This window comes from Eriocheir sinensis, chromosome 28 (genome assembly GCF_024679095.1).
Source record: "Eriocheir sinensis breed Jianghai 21 chromosome 28, ASM2467909v1, whole genome shotgun sequence".
Lineage (NCBI taxonomy): Eukaryota > Metazoa > Arthropoda > Malacostraca > Decapoda > Varunidae > Eriocheir > Eriocheir sinensis.
The window spans coordinates 6,937,133-6,950,693 of NC_066536.1; the positions used below are offsets into that span (position 1 = coordinate 6,937,133).

Genomic DNA, 13,561 nt, shown 5'->3' on the forward strand with positions numbered 1-13,561 from the left:
GGCCTAACAAAACAGTCCCTCTGTCTCTCTAACCCTAAAACTAAATAAAAAACACGATAAGGAACAGCAATAGAAACCTTAATAAAACAACAACAAAAAACTACATCGCCTATCTTCACAATCTCTCCAATCGGATTTTCCTTCTTTATTTTTTTTCCTTCCGTCTTATTTTTCTCCTCATTCATCTTCGTCCAACCTTTACTTCATCTTTTTTTTTTCCTTCCTTTTCATTTTCTTCCTCCTCCTTCCTCTTTTCTTTTTCTTTTCCCGTCTCTCTTTCTTCCCTCTCCTCTTTCCATTCTCCCCCCTTTCGTTCCTTCTCTTTCCTTCCAAGTTTCTCTTCTTCTCCATCGTTCTTTTCCTTCCCCCTTTCTCTTTTTCCTTATTTTCCATTTTCCTTTCGTTTCTTCCTTCTTCCTCCTCTATCTTCTCCATTATCTTCCTCCTTTCTCCTTACTTCTTTCCCAGTTTTCTTTTTTTCTCTTAATTCTACTTTTCATTCCTATCTTTTCTCCTCTTTTTCTCTTCCTTCTACTTTTCTTCCATTCCTTCCCCTCTCATTCCTTCCTGTTGCTCTTCTTTCTCATCTACTTATTATTACTTTTCTTTCCTCCTTTCCTCTTTCTTTAATTTTATCATTTTTTCTCCTTCGTTTGTCTCTCATTCCCTCCCCAACTCCTTCCTCTCTTCTCTCTTCCTCATTCCTCTCTTTCCTCTAATATCTCCTTCCTCCATTCTTTCCTCCCCTCCCTCCCTCCTCACCTCTCTCTCCCCTCTAATATCTCCTTCCTCCTCTCTTTCCTCCCTCCCTCCCTCCTCCCATCCCCTCACAATGTTGTCTAATAATACTTAAAAATATATAAAATCTTCCTTTCCTCCATTTTTTTCTCTCCCTCTGTCTTTACGCCCTTCTTCCCTCGTAATTCCTCTCCCCTCCCCTTCTCCCCCCATCTCTCTCTCTCTCTCTCTCTCTCTCTCTCTCTCTCTCTCTCTCTCTCTCTCACTTCTTCCCATTCTTCTTCTCTTCTTCCCTGTCTCCTTTCTCTTTCCTTCCTTTTCCTCTCTCCCTTTCTCTTTGTCTTCTTTTCTTCTTTCTACTCCCTCTCTTTCTCTCTGTTTTCTCTTCTCTCTTTCTTCCTCTTTCTTTGAGTTCTCTCCTCCTTCTTCTTCTTCTTCTTCATTCTCCCTGTCTCCCTCACTTAATTTCCCTTGATTTCCCGCCTCCTCCTCCTCCTCCTCTCCTTTCTCTCCACAGGTTACAAATCCATTCAATCATACTTAAAAAAATAATCAAATCTAGACAACACAAAAGTGAATCGAATGAACTTTTTTTTTTTATCTCCCTTCCTTCCTTCCTTTCATCCTTCCTTCTCGCTTGTCCCTCCCTCCCTCATTTCCCTTTCGACCTCTAATCTCTCTTTGTGCTTCCCCTCCTCCCTCTATCTCTCATTATTAAATCTCTCTCTCTCTCTCTCTCTCTCTCTCTCTCTCTCTGACTGTTCTCTCCCTTTTACTCTCCTTCTTCTTCCTCTCTTCTTTTCTCTCATCTTTCATCTACTTCATGCCCCTTCTTTCTTTCTTCTTTCTTTCTCTCTCTCTTTCCTTTCCCTCCTTCTCTGCTTCTTTCCTTTGCAAATCTCTCTTTCCTTCTTTTCCTCTCTTCTATGCCTTTTCTTCTTTTCCTTTATCATTCCTCCTCTTCTCCCCCCTCTTCTTTTCTTGTATGACAATCTCCTACGGCCACTGCTCTCTCTCTCTCTCTCTCTCTTTAATAGCACTAAAAAATAATGGACGTCTGCCACACTGACCCAAACTTTGCCACGGAAAAGAAAAAAAAAGACGAAAAACGAGAGAGAGAGAGAGAGAGAGAGAGAGAGAGAGAGAGAGAGAGAGAGAGAGAGAGAGAGAGAGAGAGAGAGTTTGTCGGTCGTCCTTGCATGTGGAGCACCGGGGGACAGGTGTGTGGTGGGGGGTAATTAGTGGAACGCAGGTGTGACGGGTGGACTGTGTGGAGGAGGAGGAGGAGGAGGAGGAGATAGTTGGGGTGAAGGAGGAGGAGGTTGGGATGGAGTGTGTGGAAGGTTTGAGGAGGTGGTGGTGGAGGAGGGGAGGAGGAGGAAGAGGTAGATGATAATATGACCCGATTTGGAGATTATGAGGGAGGAAGAGGAGGAGGAGATAGTTGGGGTGAAGGAGGAGGAGGTTGGGATGGAGTGTGTAGAGGGTTTGAAGAGGTGGAGAAGGAGGAAGAGGTGAATATGACAAGATTTGGAGTAGATAATGAGAAAGGGGAGGAGGAGGAGGAGGAGGAGGGGGAGGGGGAGGAAGTAGGTCTTAGATAACAGGAGATTTGGACTAGATTAGGAGACGAAGGAGTAGAAAGAGGAGGAGGAGGAGGTGGAGGAGGAGGAGGAGGAGGAGGAGGAGAAGGAGGTTAATAAGGGTAATTGATGTTAAGTGGAGGAGATTAAGAGGAGCAGATTAGAAGGAGGTGGAGGAGGAAGAAGAAGAAGAGGAGGAGGAGGAACATAACTATTACACCACCTCATTAACGTTAACTTAATAATTAGAGAGAAAAATAAAAAAGTCAAAACGAAACAGGTAAACGAAACTTAGAAATGAAAATAATGAATGGATGAATATAAAAAAGAATAAGGAGATATGAAACCAAGAGAACAAACGGCATGATAAAAACAAAGAAAACAAAAAGAAAAATATGAAAAAAAGCTGAAATACAAGAAAAAATAGAAGAGATAAAAAATGAAGTGGACATGAAACAGAAGCTACTGGGAACATAAAAACGAAAGAAAAGAAAAGAAAATAAGAAAAACCAACACGAAAACAAGAAAACAAATAAATAAACAAATACAAAATAGCGAAATAAGAACAAAATATAGCCTGGCTACCCGCGAAAGACGGAAAGAAAGAAGAGTGAGTGCCAAGAAAGACGAGAGTGAGGTGTAAGTGCCAAGGAGGTGGTGTTGTGAGATAGTGGCGAGGGCAGTGCCAATGGGGGGGCGAGGTGGACGCGAGGAGTGCCAAAGGAGGGGTGGACAGTGCCAGGCTGGGGCGAGGGTGTCTGTGAGGGCAGGGAGGAAGTGGAGTGACTGAGAAGGACGCGAGGAGAGAGAAGACTAATATGAGTGGATGATTTGGGCAGTGTCAATGTGGTATGTGGAGTGAGAAAGTGTCTAAATGTGGTATGTGGAGTAAGAAAGTGTCTAGAGAGTGATACAGGGAGTGTGAGACGGTAAGAACGTGACGGATTTACATTAGTGACTTACCAGCGACATATAGAAAAAACAATCAGTAAAAACATCGAAAAAAGATAAAGAAATAATTAAAGACTTCTATACTCGAAAATAACAACAACAAAAAAACGAAAGACAGAAAAAAAACTAAAGATACCCTACGCTAAAATAGAGAAAATTAATAAAACAGGAATTAAGGAAAAATTGGAACAACTAAAATAAGATAAGCCAGACCACGCTGCCCAAGGAATAAATATGTAACCTGAGCAGTGCCAAAGCGATGTTGGAGCGTAACAGCACCTAGAGGAGGCGGAGGAGGTAGAGGTGGAGAGAGTGGAGGTGAAATGATGTGGGCAGTGCCAGAGAAATGAAGAGAGGGTGCACAAGAAAGCGTAGAAAGTGACGAAGAGGATGCAGAACGTGCCATGCAAGTAATCTGGACAGTGCCTGCGTGACTAAAAAGCAAAGAAATGCCCAGAAAGTAACATGAATACTAGGAAAGTGAAATGAAAACAAGAAAACAAAAAAGGTGATTAAAAGAACTTGGGAATGTGAAACGCAATGATCAAAAGATATACATGATACTGCGATGCGTAAGAGGTAGTGCAGCGCCTCTCAGATCATGAATGGTACGAAAGTGAAGTAAAAACAAGAAACCAGAGATAAGTTACTATAAGAACGTGGGAATATGAAACGCAGTGATAAGAAAATACACGAAAGAAGTTAATCAGTGCCTAAGCCCGTAGAGTGTGACGTGGGGAGTGTCGGTGTAGCGAGATGAAATGCGGTCAGTGGCGGAACGGCCGGGAGGGTGAGACAGCTAAGAAAGTGACTAAGAGGATGCAGAACGTACCATGCAAGTATCTGGGCAGTGCCGGTGTGACTATATAAGGAAAACAGTGCCCCCAAAACCATAGATAGTACGAAAGTGAAGTGAAAACGAGAAAACAAAAAAAAAGGTGATGAAAAGAACGTGTGGGAATGTAAAACGCAATTCTCAAGAGATGCGGGTGATTGTGACGTGACATAAGCAGTAAAACATGAATCGTATGTAAATGAAGTGGAAATGGGACCCCCCAAATAAAGGAAAAATAAAATAAAACGTGGGTATGTGAAACGCAATGATTAAAAGATAGCTACACGTCATATCAAACGGGGGTCAGATATTAATTAGTGCCTAGAAAGTGATGTAGAGGGTGTCAGTGCTGCGAATGGTGAGTGAAATATGGGCAGTGGCGGGCGGGGGTGAGTCAGGGATTGCGGCGGCGGGCAGTGCCAAGCCAATCAGGGTGTTGGAGAGTGCCCAAGCCTTTGCAAGCAGAGCGAGGCGCCGCGTCAGGCCTCGCGGAGGACAATGGAAAAGTGACCTCGACGAGACAGTAGTGCCGAGCCAGCGAGTTAATTCAAAAGTGCAAGACAAGCAGAAAAAAAAGTGTGGAAAAGACGAAACAAAGCAGTGATTCGCGAAGGGCAATTGTTTTTATTCTTCTTCTTCTTTTTCTTCTTTTTTTTCTTCTTCTTCGTTTCAATTCCTCAGCAGTGGAGATAACAACAGTGATGTGACGAAGTGAAGGAAGGAAAGAAGGAATGAAGGAAGGAATGGAGGAGAGACGGACACATGGACAGAGATAGACAGACAGAGAGATAGACAGTCGATAGGAAAGTGACTATTAACATTAGCGCCTTGCCCTCGACAGAAAAAGAGGACAAAAATAAACAGTAAAAAAAAAGATAAAAAAACAAATACAAAGAATTTAGAAGTAGCAAAAACAATAACAAAAGCGGAAAACAATTAAAGCTAAAATACACTTTAATAGAAAAAATGAATGAAAACAAAAAAATGACGAAGAAATAAGAAAAAAAACCTAGAGAGTAAAGAAAGACGCAATAGCCTAAATAAAACCGCAAATATGACCTCATCCTCTTCTCCTTCAGTGACCCAACTTAACCCCTGACTAAAGGAGGCAAGAAAGAGGAGGGGGGGTAGGAGGAGGAGGAGGAGGAGGGGGAGGAAGGAGGAGGAGGGGGAGGAAAGTGGAGAGGAAATAGAGGAGAGTAAGGAGTAAGTAAAGAGAGAGAGAGAGAGAGAGAGAGAGAGAGAGAGAGAGAGAGAGAGAGAGAGAGAGAGAGAGAGAGAGAGAGAGAGAGAGAGATCCGTGACGCAGTGCAGAGAAAGTGAACGGAGGGTCGGTTGTGTCTAACAGAAATGGGAAACTCGTCCAGAATATAGGGACTGAGACGGGGAGGAGAGGAGGAGGAGGAGGAGGAGGAGGAGGAGGAGGAGGAGGGGGAGGTGCTAGTGGCCAAAGAGAGGTGGAGGACGAGGACGAGGAGGAGGAAGAAGAAGAGAACGAAGACAAAAAAGACAGATAGCATCCTCATAGAAATAAGGAAATAAGGGGAGGAGGAGGAGGAGGAGGAGGAGGAGGAGGAGGAGGAGGTGAAGGAGGATAGTGGAGGAAAACAAACTATAAAAGAAAGAGAAAGTGTGTGAGAGAAAACAAAGACAAACTCTCGAAGAAGAAAGGAAGTTCCAAGAAAAAAATAAAGAAGAAAAGAGGAAAAGAAAGAAGACAAAAAAGGAGAGAGCGAGAGGAGACAAGAACAGCGAGAAAGGATACCAGTTCTTCTTCTTCTTCTTCTTCTTCTATTTCAAGAGCGCCTTCGGACGCTAAAATTATGTGAGTATTAAACATTATTATTATCATTATTGTTGTTGTTGTTGTTGTTGTTGTTGTTGTTGTTGTTGTTGTTGTTGTTGTTTTCTAATGTGACGTAAGACCAGCACTAGAACATTTCGGAATCGTTTTTTTTCTCTCAAATTTCCATACAAAGCTTCAACAGTTACGTGACCATATGGCCCAACACAATAATTCACCATTTTTCATTTTTTGCTCATTGTCTTTCATGGCTAGACTTAACTGGAGACACATTTTCAAGCTGCTGTTATTGTTGTTATTATTATTATTACTATTATCATTATTACCATTATCATTTTTATTGCAGAATTGTAATGCATGTTAACTAGACCGTAAAATTTTCTCGTCTATATAATTAGTTTCACACACACACACACACACACACACACACACACACACAGCCAAGTCGCCGCTGCTTTACTTTAATACTCGCTATTTTAGTCACTTTTATCTATTTTCTCTCTTTCTTTCCAATTTGGCCGCTAACCTGTGTGTGTGTGTGTGTGTGTGTGTGTGTGTGTGTGTGTGTGTGTGTGTGTCGCTCAGCTGCTGACTAACTTTCTTCCTCCTTTCCACAGCCAACATGGAGCCCTAGGTAAGTCTTCCTCTTCTTCTTCTTTATTATCATCTTTTCCTCCTCCTCCTCCTCCTCCTTCTTTTCCTTCCTCTTCACATCCTAATTATCACCACCACAACACTTTTCCTTCGCTTCCTCTCATTTCTCTCCGTTATTTTCCCCGTCACTTAATTTTCAGCAACAGACCCTAATTAACGCAGCTTTCCACATGGCGCCACAAGAGGGCAGGGCGGAGCCGAGGCGTTAATTCGTAGGCTATGTTTCGTTCTGTTGATTAAGAAAGAAAGTTGCCGCGTCATAACGAAATTGTGTAATATATACTGCGTTTAGAGGTCATTCACACGTCTCAAAAAACAAAACTCGCAAACCCTTGAGTGATTTTGTTTGGTTATATTACTTTGTCGAATTCGAGTGGGATTAGATGGCTTTGCTTATTGTTCTTCCATCACGTTATATATTAGAGTTCAGTTACTGTCGAAAAGCGAAGACGAACCTAATCGCGACAGTTACCTCCTCGTGCTAAATTACTACTTAGGGTGGGTTGAGACTGCATTATTATAAGTTGTCAATTACATTTCTTGGTGGAGTTCGGCTTCTATGGGAAAGCGAAGACGAACCTAATCCGTTTAATCACCCTCCGAGTTAATTTCTTACGTAGTTTTGGGTCAGATGGTTTTACTTCTTGGATTTCGATTTCTTTTCTTGGAGTTCGGCTACTGTGGGAAAGAGAAAACGTACTTAATCCCGCTGATCACCTCCCGTTTTCTTCCACAAGCTGCCCGCCGCCGTCTGCTCCCTTCGGTTTTTGCGCCACTTCGGTCCGCTGGAACTCCCGGGCCGCCACAAAGTTCGGTCCATTTCCAGCACTTGTCGGCGTGATGTTTTCTGTCCGGGAATGGCGCCGAGCAGAAGCTATTTGACGGATTTTCCTCCAATTGACTTTTGTGTTGTTCTTGGTGTGTGTGTGTGTGAGGGATTAGCTTTCTTATTTTTTATTTTCCTTTGTATTTCTTGTTATACTTGTTTAGTCTTTTTTTACGGGTTTTCTTTTCTATTTCTTGTCTTTCTTTTCTTTAGTGTGCTTTCTTTCGGGTTATTTTCATTTGTATCTTTTTTGTTTTCTTTTTTTTACTCTCATTTTTATGTTGTCGATTTTTTTGTCTTTTTCTACAAGCTTTTTCTCTTTTGTATTTCTTGTCGTTCTTTTTAGTTTTTTTTCTTCTGTCTTATTCTCTTTCGTATTTCTTATTAGTCTCTTCTTTCATCTTATTCTCTATTACGTTTCTTGTCCCTTTCAATCTTTTTCTTCGATCTTGTTCTCTTATGTCCTTTTCATCCTTTTTAATATCTTCCTTTCGATCTTATTCTCATTTGTATTTCTCGTCGTTCTTTCACTCTATTTTCCTCAAGCTTCTCAACTTTCAGCGCATATCTTGTCGTCTGTCACTTTTTCGAACTACCCAACTTTATTTCTTGTTGTTTTTAGTCTCTTCGATCTTATTCTCATTTGTATTACTCGTCGTTCTTTCACTCTATTTTCCTCAAGCTTCTCAACTCCCAGCGTATTTCTTGTCGTCCGTCTGTTTGTTTTTCCTCGAACTTCCCAACTCTCGGCGCGGGGTTTAGCTTGGTCCGCCTCTCCGTCACTTCGATGCGCAGCCGTCCACGAAACAATGGACGAATGACTGACTTCGGTCCTTTAAGACTTCGGTGATTTGTGTATTTGTCAAGATCTATTTTTTTTTCCAAACTCGATGAAGCCAGTAAGTCCTCATATCGTCGGTATATTTATGATTCTATTCCTACTCTGAAACGGTCATCTGAAACTTCTCGTAAAAGAAAATAATACTGTAGCTGTCTGTCGGTTACTATTTTGGTCACTAGAGGCGCTGCTCAGTGGTGTTAGATTCTCTCTCTTTCTCATCTCTCTTGTTCATATTCGTTTCTTTCATTTCTCTGCTATTTCAATTCTCTCTCTCCCTCCGCTCTCTCATTTATATTAATTTCTTTCATTCCTCTGCTATTTCATTTCTCTCTCTCCCTCCTCTCTCTCATTCATATTACTTTTTTTCATTCCTCTGCAATTTCAATTCTCTCTTTCCCTTCTCTCTCTCTCATTCATATTCCTTTCATTCATTTCTCTGCTATTTAATCTACCTTTCCTTTCTTTTCTTCGGTTCTTTTCTCCCTTTCATATACTGTACATCTTCCTCATATTAATCTCCTTCCTTCTTTTCTCTCTCTCTCTCTCTCTCTCTCTCTCTCTCTCTCTCTCTCTTTTACTCTGGTTATTGAGAATCTCCTGTCCCTCCTTCCCCCTCTCCCCTCCCGCCCCTTCTTTAAAAATTCTCAGCACTCTTAACAGCCTCAACTAACGCCCGGCTTGCAAATTAGTGCTCGCCTTTTGTTGCACTCTGTTTATTGTATCGCCTTCGCTTTTAACAAACTAACCCGCAAGAGCAACATTTCAGAGTGGTTTTCCTCCTCTTAAGTGAGATATTAATTATTAGCATATGTGTTGCTCCATTTATGTAAACTCTACTTAGGAAACACACACACACACACACACACACACGTTCATACATGTCTAAACTTGTGAAGAGAATAGAAATACGATGGGCGTTTCAGTATGTGTGTGTGTGTGTGTGTGTGTGTGTGTTTAATTTTGTATTCATGAACGTAAATTTCCTGTTGTGATCAACCCGACAATCCTTTTAATAAGAATATATGAATACATACATACATACATACATACATACATATATACATGCAGACAGACAGACAACCACATATATATATTTATATAAACGATAAAAAAGTTTCTTCCATACATACCAACAGCAAAACAGACCGAGAGACTGACCAACCGATAGATAGACAGACAGACACACCGACCAATGATGAGAAAGGTAAACAAACACACACACACACACACACACACACACACACACACACACACACACACACACACACACACACACACACACACAAGCATACAGAAAGACGGTGAAACAGACAGACAGGTTGACAGAGGGACAGATGGACATACAGACAGACAGACAAACAGATAAATCAATGCAAACACAAACTCGTAAAATATCTAATGGACATAAAATGAACATAAGGAGAGGAAATAAAAAAGACGACATCCAGGTCAAGGAGAGATTGAGGGAGAGAAGGAGGGAGGAAGGGAGGGAGGGAGGAAAGAAGGGAGAGAACGAGGAGAGAGTAATAAAAGAGATCGAAAGAGGAATAGATGGGAAGAAAGAGGAATTAATGGATGAGTGAGGAAAATAAAATGTGAGTGGAAGGAAGAAGTGAGAGAGGAAGGGGAGAGAGGAAAAGTGGAAATAAAGGAAGGAAGGAGAGATGGGGGGAAGGAGATGAGGAAAAGAGGAAAATAAAATGGGAATGGGAAAAATCAGACAGAGAGAGAAAGGGGGAGGAAAAGAGGAAATAAAGGAGGAAAAGAGAGGTGGGGGAAATGAGATGAGAGGAGAAAAGGAGAAGAGGAAGGAAACAAGAGGAAAATAAAATGGGGATTGGAAGAAAGCATTGAGAGAGTGAGAGAACGGGGAGGAAAAGAGGAAATAAAGGAGTGAAGGAGGGGGTGGGGAAAGGAGATGAGTAGGAGGGAAGAGGAAAAGAAGGAAAACAAGATCGAAGAGGGAGGAGAGAGATACGGAGAAGCTATAAGAGGAAAAGGGAGGAGGGAAGAATAGGAGACAATGGAAGAGGAAAAAGAAGGAATGAATTAACAGGAAAAGAAAGATATAAAAGCAAGGAAGAGAGGAAGTAAAGAAGTAAGGGAATCAAATGAGGTGAAGAGGAGAGAGAGAGAGAGAGAGAGAGAGAGAGAGAGAGAGAGAGAGAGAGAGAGAGAGAGAGAGAGAGAGAGAGAGAGAGAGAGAGAGAGAGAGAGAGAGAGAGAGAGAGAGAGAGAGAGAGAGAGAGAGAGAGAGAGAGAGAGAGAGAGAGATGTAACAAATTAGGGAAGGATGGAAGGAAGAATGGAGAAAGATAGGGAAAAAAAAATGGAGTGAAAGAGAGGAAAGAAGTACAGAGGGGAACATGGTGGAATAAAAAAAAAAGAAACGAGGAGAAACAAGAGGGAGGGAGGAAAACTGGGAGGAAGAGAAGGAGAGAAAGATGGAGATAAGGAGGAAAGACTACAGAGGAAAACAAGATGAGAGTGGAGGTCGAGAAGGGAGGTAGAAAATAAGGGAGAGACTAGACGAAGGAATGCTAAGAGGGAGTAAGGGAGGGAAGGAGGGATGAAGGAAAGGGAGAATAGACGAAAGGAGAGAAGGAGGAAAATCAAGATGCGAGGGAGAGGAAGGAGGGATGAAGGAAAGGGAGAATAGACGAAAGGAGAGAAGGAGGAAAATCAAGATGCGAGGGAGAGGAAGGAGGGATGAAGGAGAGGGAGAATAGACGAAAGGAGAGAAGAAGGAAAATCAAGATGCAAGGGAGAGGAAGGGAAGGGTACGAGGAGTTGGGTTGGACAGCGGGAGGGAGAGAGGGAAAGGAGGGAGGGAGGGAGGGAGGAAAAACCAGGTGGAGAGGACAAACCTGTGGGCCAAAGCCATGAGAAGTTACTGAGATGCACCTGAGCCAGTGTCTCTCTCTCTCTCTCTCTCCTAATCCCTTTATTCTTTGTGTCTTGTTTTCTTCTTCTTCATTTTCTTCCATAATCCTTCTTCGTTCCTTCTCTCCCCTCCTTCTTCCCTCCTTCCTTTCCTCCCTCCTTTCCTCCTTCCTTTCTTCCTTACCTCTCCCTCTCTCCCTCCCATTCCTCTCTTGATACTATCCTTTATTCCTCCTTTACTCTCCAGATTTTTGTTATATGTAGGAAAGATAGATAAACAAATAGATTGACAGATAGATAGATATAAAGGAAGTAACAACGGTCAACAATTCCTTTAACGTCGAAGTGTCTATCATCATTATTATTATTACTATCATTAAACACAAGACAAGGTAGAGACGGAGGCGTATAAGCACTGTAAGTTATAAAGTCTGTAACCCCGACACACCTAAGACACAGCAACTTCAGGATAATAACAAAGGGGAATAAAGTAGAAGGGAAGAAACTAGAAGACGGGTAACTATAATAAAAATGTCCGGCAAACTGACTCTGAGGACCAATCAATAAAACATCTATATCAAAATCCAAAGCGATGTTCAGTTTGATTGGAGTCATTTTAAGAGACCTCCACAGACTCAAGGTTAGTCATCAACGCTGCGGTAAAAAAAACAACAACAGCACAATTCACTTTCGACTTACAAACGTGTCCACATTCCCTGTGCTGCATACATCAAGCGGCTAACAGTTCCTGGCGCGAGCAACTCTTGGGGGAAAAACAACACTTGTGGACCTGGGAACCGCGACATTTCACCGGCTGATGCGGTAACAAATGTGGTGCTAAGGAATACGTGGCTGGTCCCGAGGGTACGAATACAGTCCAAACGCTGCGATGAAGAGGGTGGGTTGCGTTAACGAACTTTGTATAGCACGGCAGGAACAGTGACAGTATACGGCGATGTTCAAGACCGCTTAGCACAGTACGAAGAGATCACATCGCAAGACCGTCACCAAAGACACACATTCGGCAACTGACACTCCCGACCGATGAATATACCACGCACACACACACACACACAATTGATATACTCGAGTTGCATCATCCCATCTGTGTGTGTGTGTGTGTGTGTGTGTGTGTGTGTGTGTGTGTGTGTGTGTGTTCGTCGAGGCATGTCAATTGCTCGTTAACTTGTCAGGGCTGTCGTTCGGTCCACTGCGCGTGACCACATTTATAGGCGAGATGGATAACGCGCAGGACTTCAGAGTACGCGATGGAGGTGTGACAGAAGTATGGGAGAGAGAGAAAAAACTATGCCCCTCGTTGCTTCGGCAGAGAGAGAAACATGAACTTTAAGATAATATAAAAGAGAAAAAAAAACGTCCCTCGTTGCCTTAACAGAGAGAAAAAACATGGAATTAGATCTTAGAATAAACAAAAAAATACTCTTCGTAGCCTCAGCAAAGAAACATGGAATTAAATATATTAGAAGGAAAGAACTTGAACTTGAAGATAATATAAAAGAGAAAAAACCCGCCTCTCTCAGCCTCAGCAGAGAGAGGAACATGAAGAGGGAGAGACATGATATTGAAGGTATTAGAAGAAAATAAACTACTCTCGTATCCTTTGCAAGAAGAAAAACATGAAATTGAAAATAATAGAAAAAGAGAAAAAAATGCGTTTCGTAGCTTTAACAAGAAAAAATGAAAGGGAAATTATTAGTACTGAAGGACTTTTGTTTATACTGTATTTGTACATTTTAATAAACGAAGAAGATTATAGAATTTTTGTTAATAATTGCACATACTCATGAACATATTAATGAGGATTGTGGAGTATGAAGGTGGAATATTATTAACTGGACACCATCAAAACCATATTAATTAATGAAGACCGAAGATTATTAATGTAGACTATCACTCACTGGGCAGTATTGTCAGGTAATATTAGTTAGACTGAATCATAAACGGATTAATGAAGATTGCAGAATATTAACGTAGAGTATTATTAGCAGGACATTATCATAGGATATTAATGAAAGTTTTAGAATATTTATGTAGAGTATTATTAGCTGTCAAAGTACCATAGGAGTATTAATAAATATTCTAGGTTTTTAATACATAAAGGCGAACTATATATACAGGCAGGGCATGAAAAAACCGGGTGTTCGAGGCGTTCTTTATAATAGACGAGTTAAAAAAGTGAAAGTACGATGAAAATTAAGCTTATACACTATACCAGATGACATGTTAATCGTTATAATGTAGTTTGTATGGCGAGGGGAGCAGAGAAGAGAAGAGAAGAGGAGAGGAGAGAAGAGGAGACGAGACGAGACGAGACGAGACGAGACCAGACGAGACGAGACGAGAAGAGAAGAGAAGAGGAGAGGAGAGGAGAGGAGAGGAGAGAGAGAGAGAGAGAGAGAGAGAGAGAGAGAGAGAGAGAGAGAGA

At 41.7% G+C, this 13,561-nt stretch overlaps 1 protein-coding gene and 1 long non-coding RNA gene across 19 annotated transcripts in view; one reads left to right on the forward strand and one right to left on the reverse strand.

Annotated features, from left to right (window-relative positions):
* LOC127004438 (uncharacterized) overlaps window positions 1–13,408 on the reverse strand; it is a 29,675-nt gene extending 16,267 nt beyond the window's left edge. The window contains exon 1 of the long non-coding RNA XR_007757786.1: window positions 11,815–13,408. This is a non-coding gene — a long non-coding RNA (uncharacterized LOC127004438). The remainder of the gene's footprint in view (window positions 1–11,814) is intronic.
* The window catches only part of LOC127004435 (prolyl endopeptidase FAP-like), a 117,824-nt gene that overhangs the window by 763 nt on the left and 103,500 nt on the right, over window positions 1–13,561 (forward strand). For 3 of the 18 annotated variants that reach the window (XM_050872137.1, XM_050872135.1, XM_050872138.1), the window contains exon 2: window positions 4,789–5,932. The gene's annotated coding sequence lies outside the window, so the exon portion shown is untranslated. Of the gene's footprint in view, window positions 1–2,429; window positions 4,466–4,788; window positions 5,933–6,528; window positions 6,546–13,561 lie in introns of those variants that run through there. The other 15 variants (XM_050872143.1, XM_050872147.1, XM_050872129.1 and 12 more) reach the window with 15 other exon arrangements.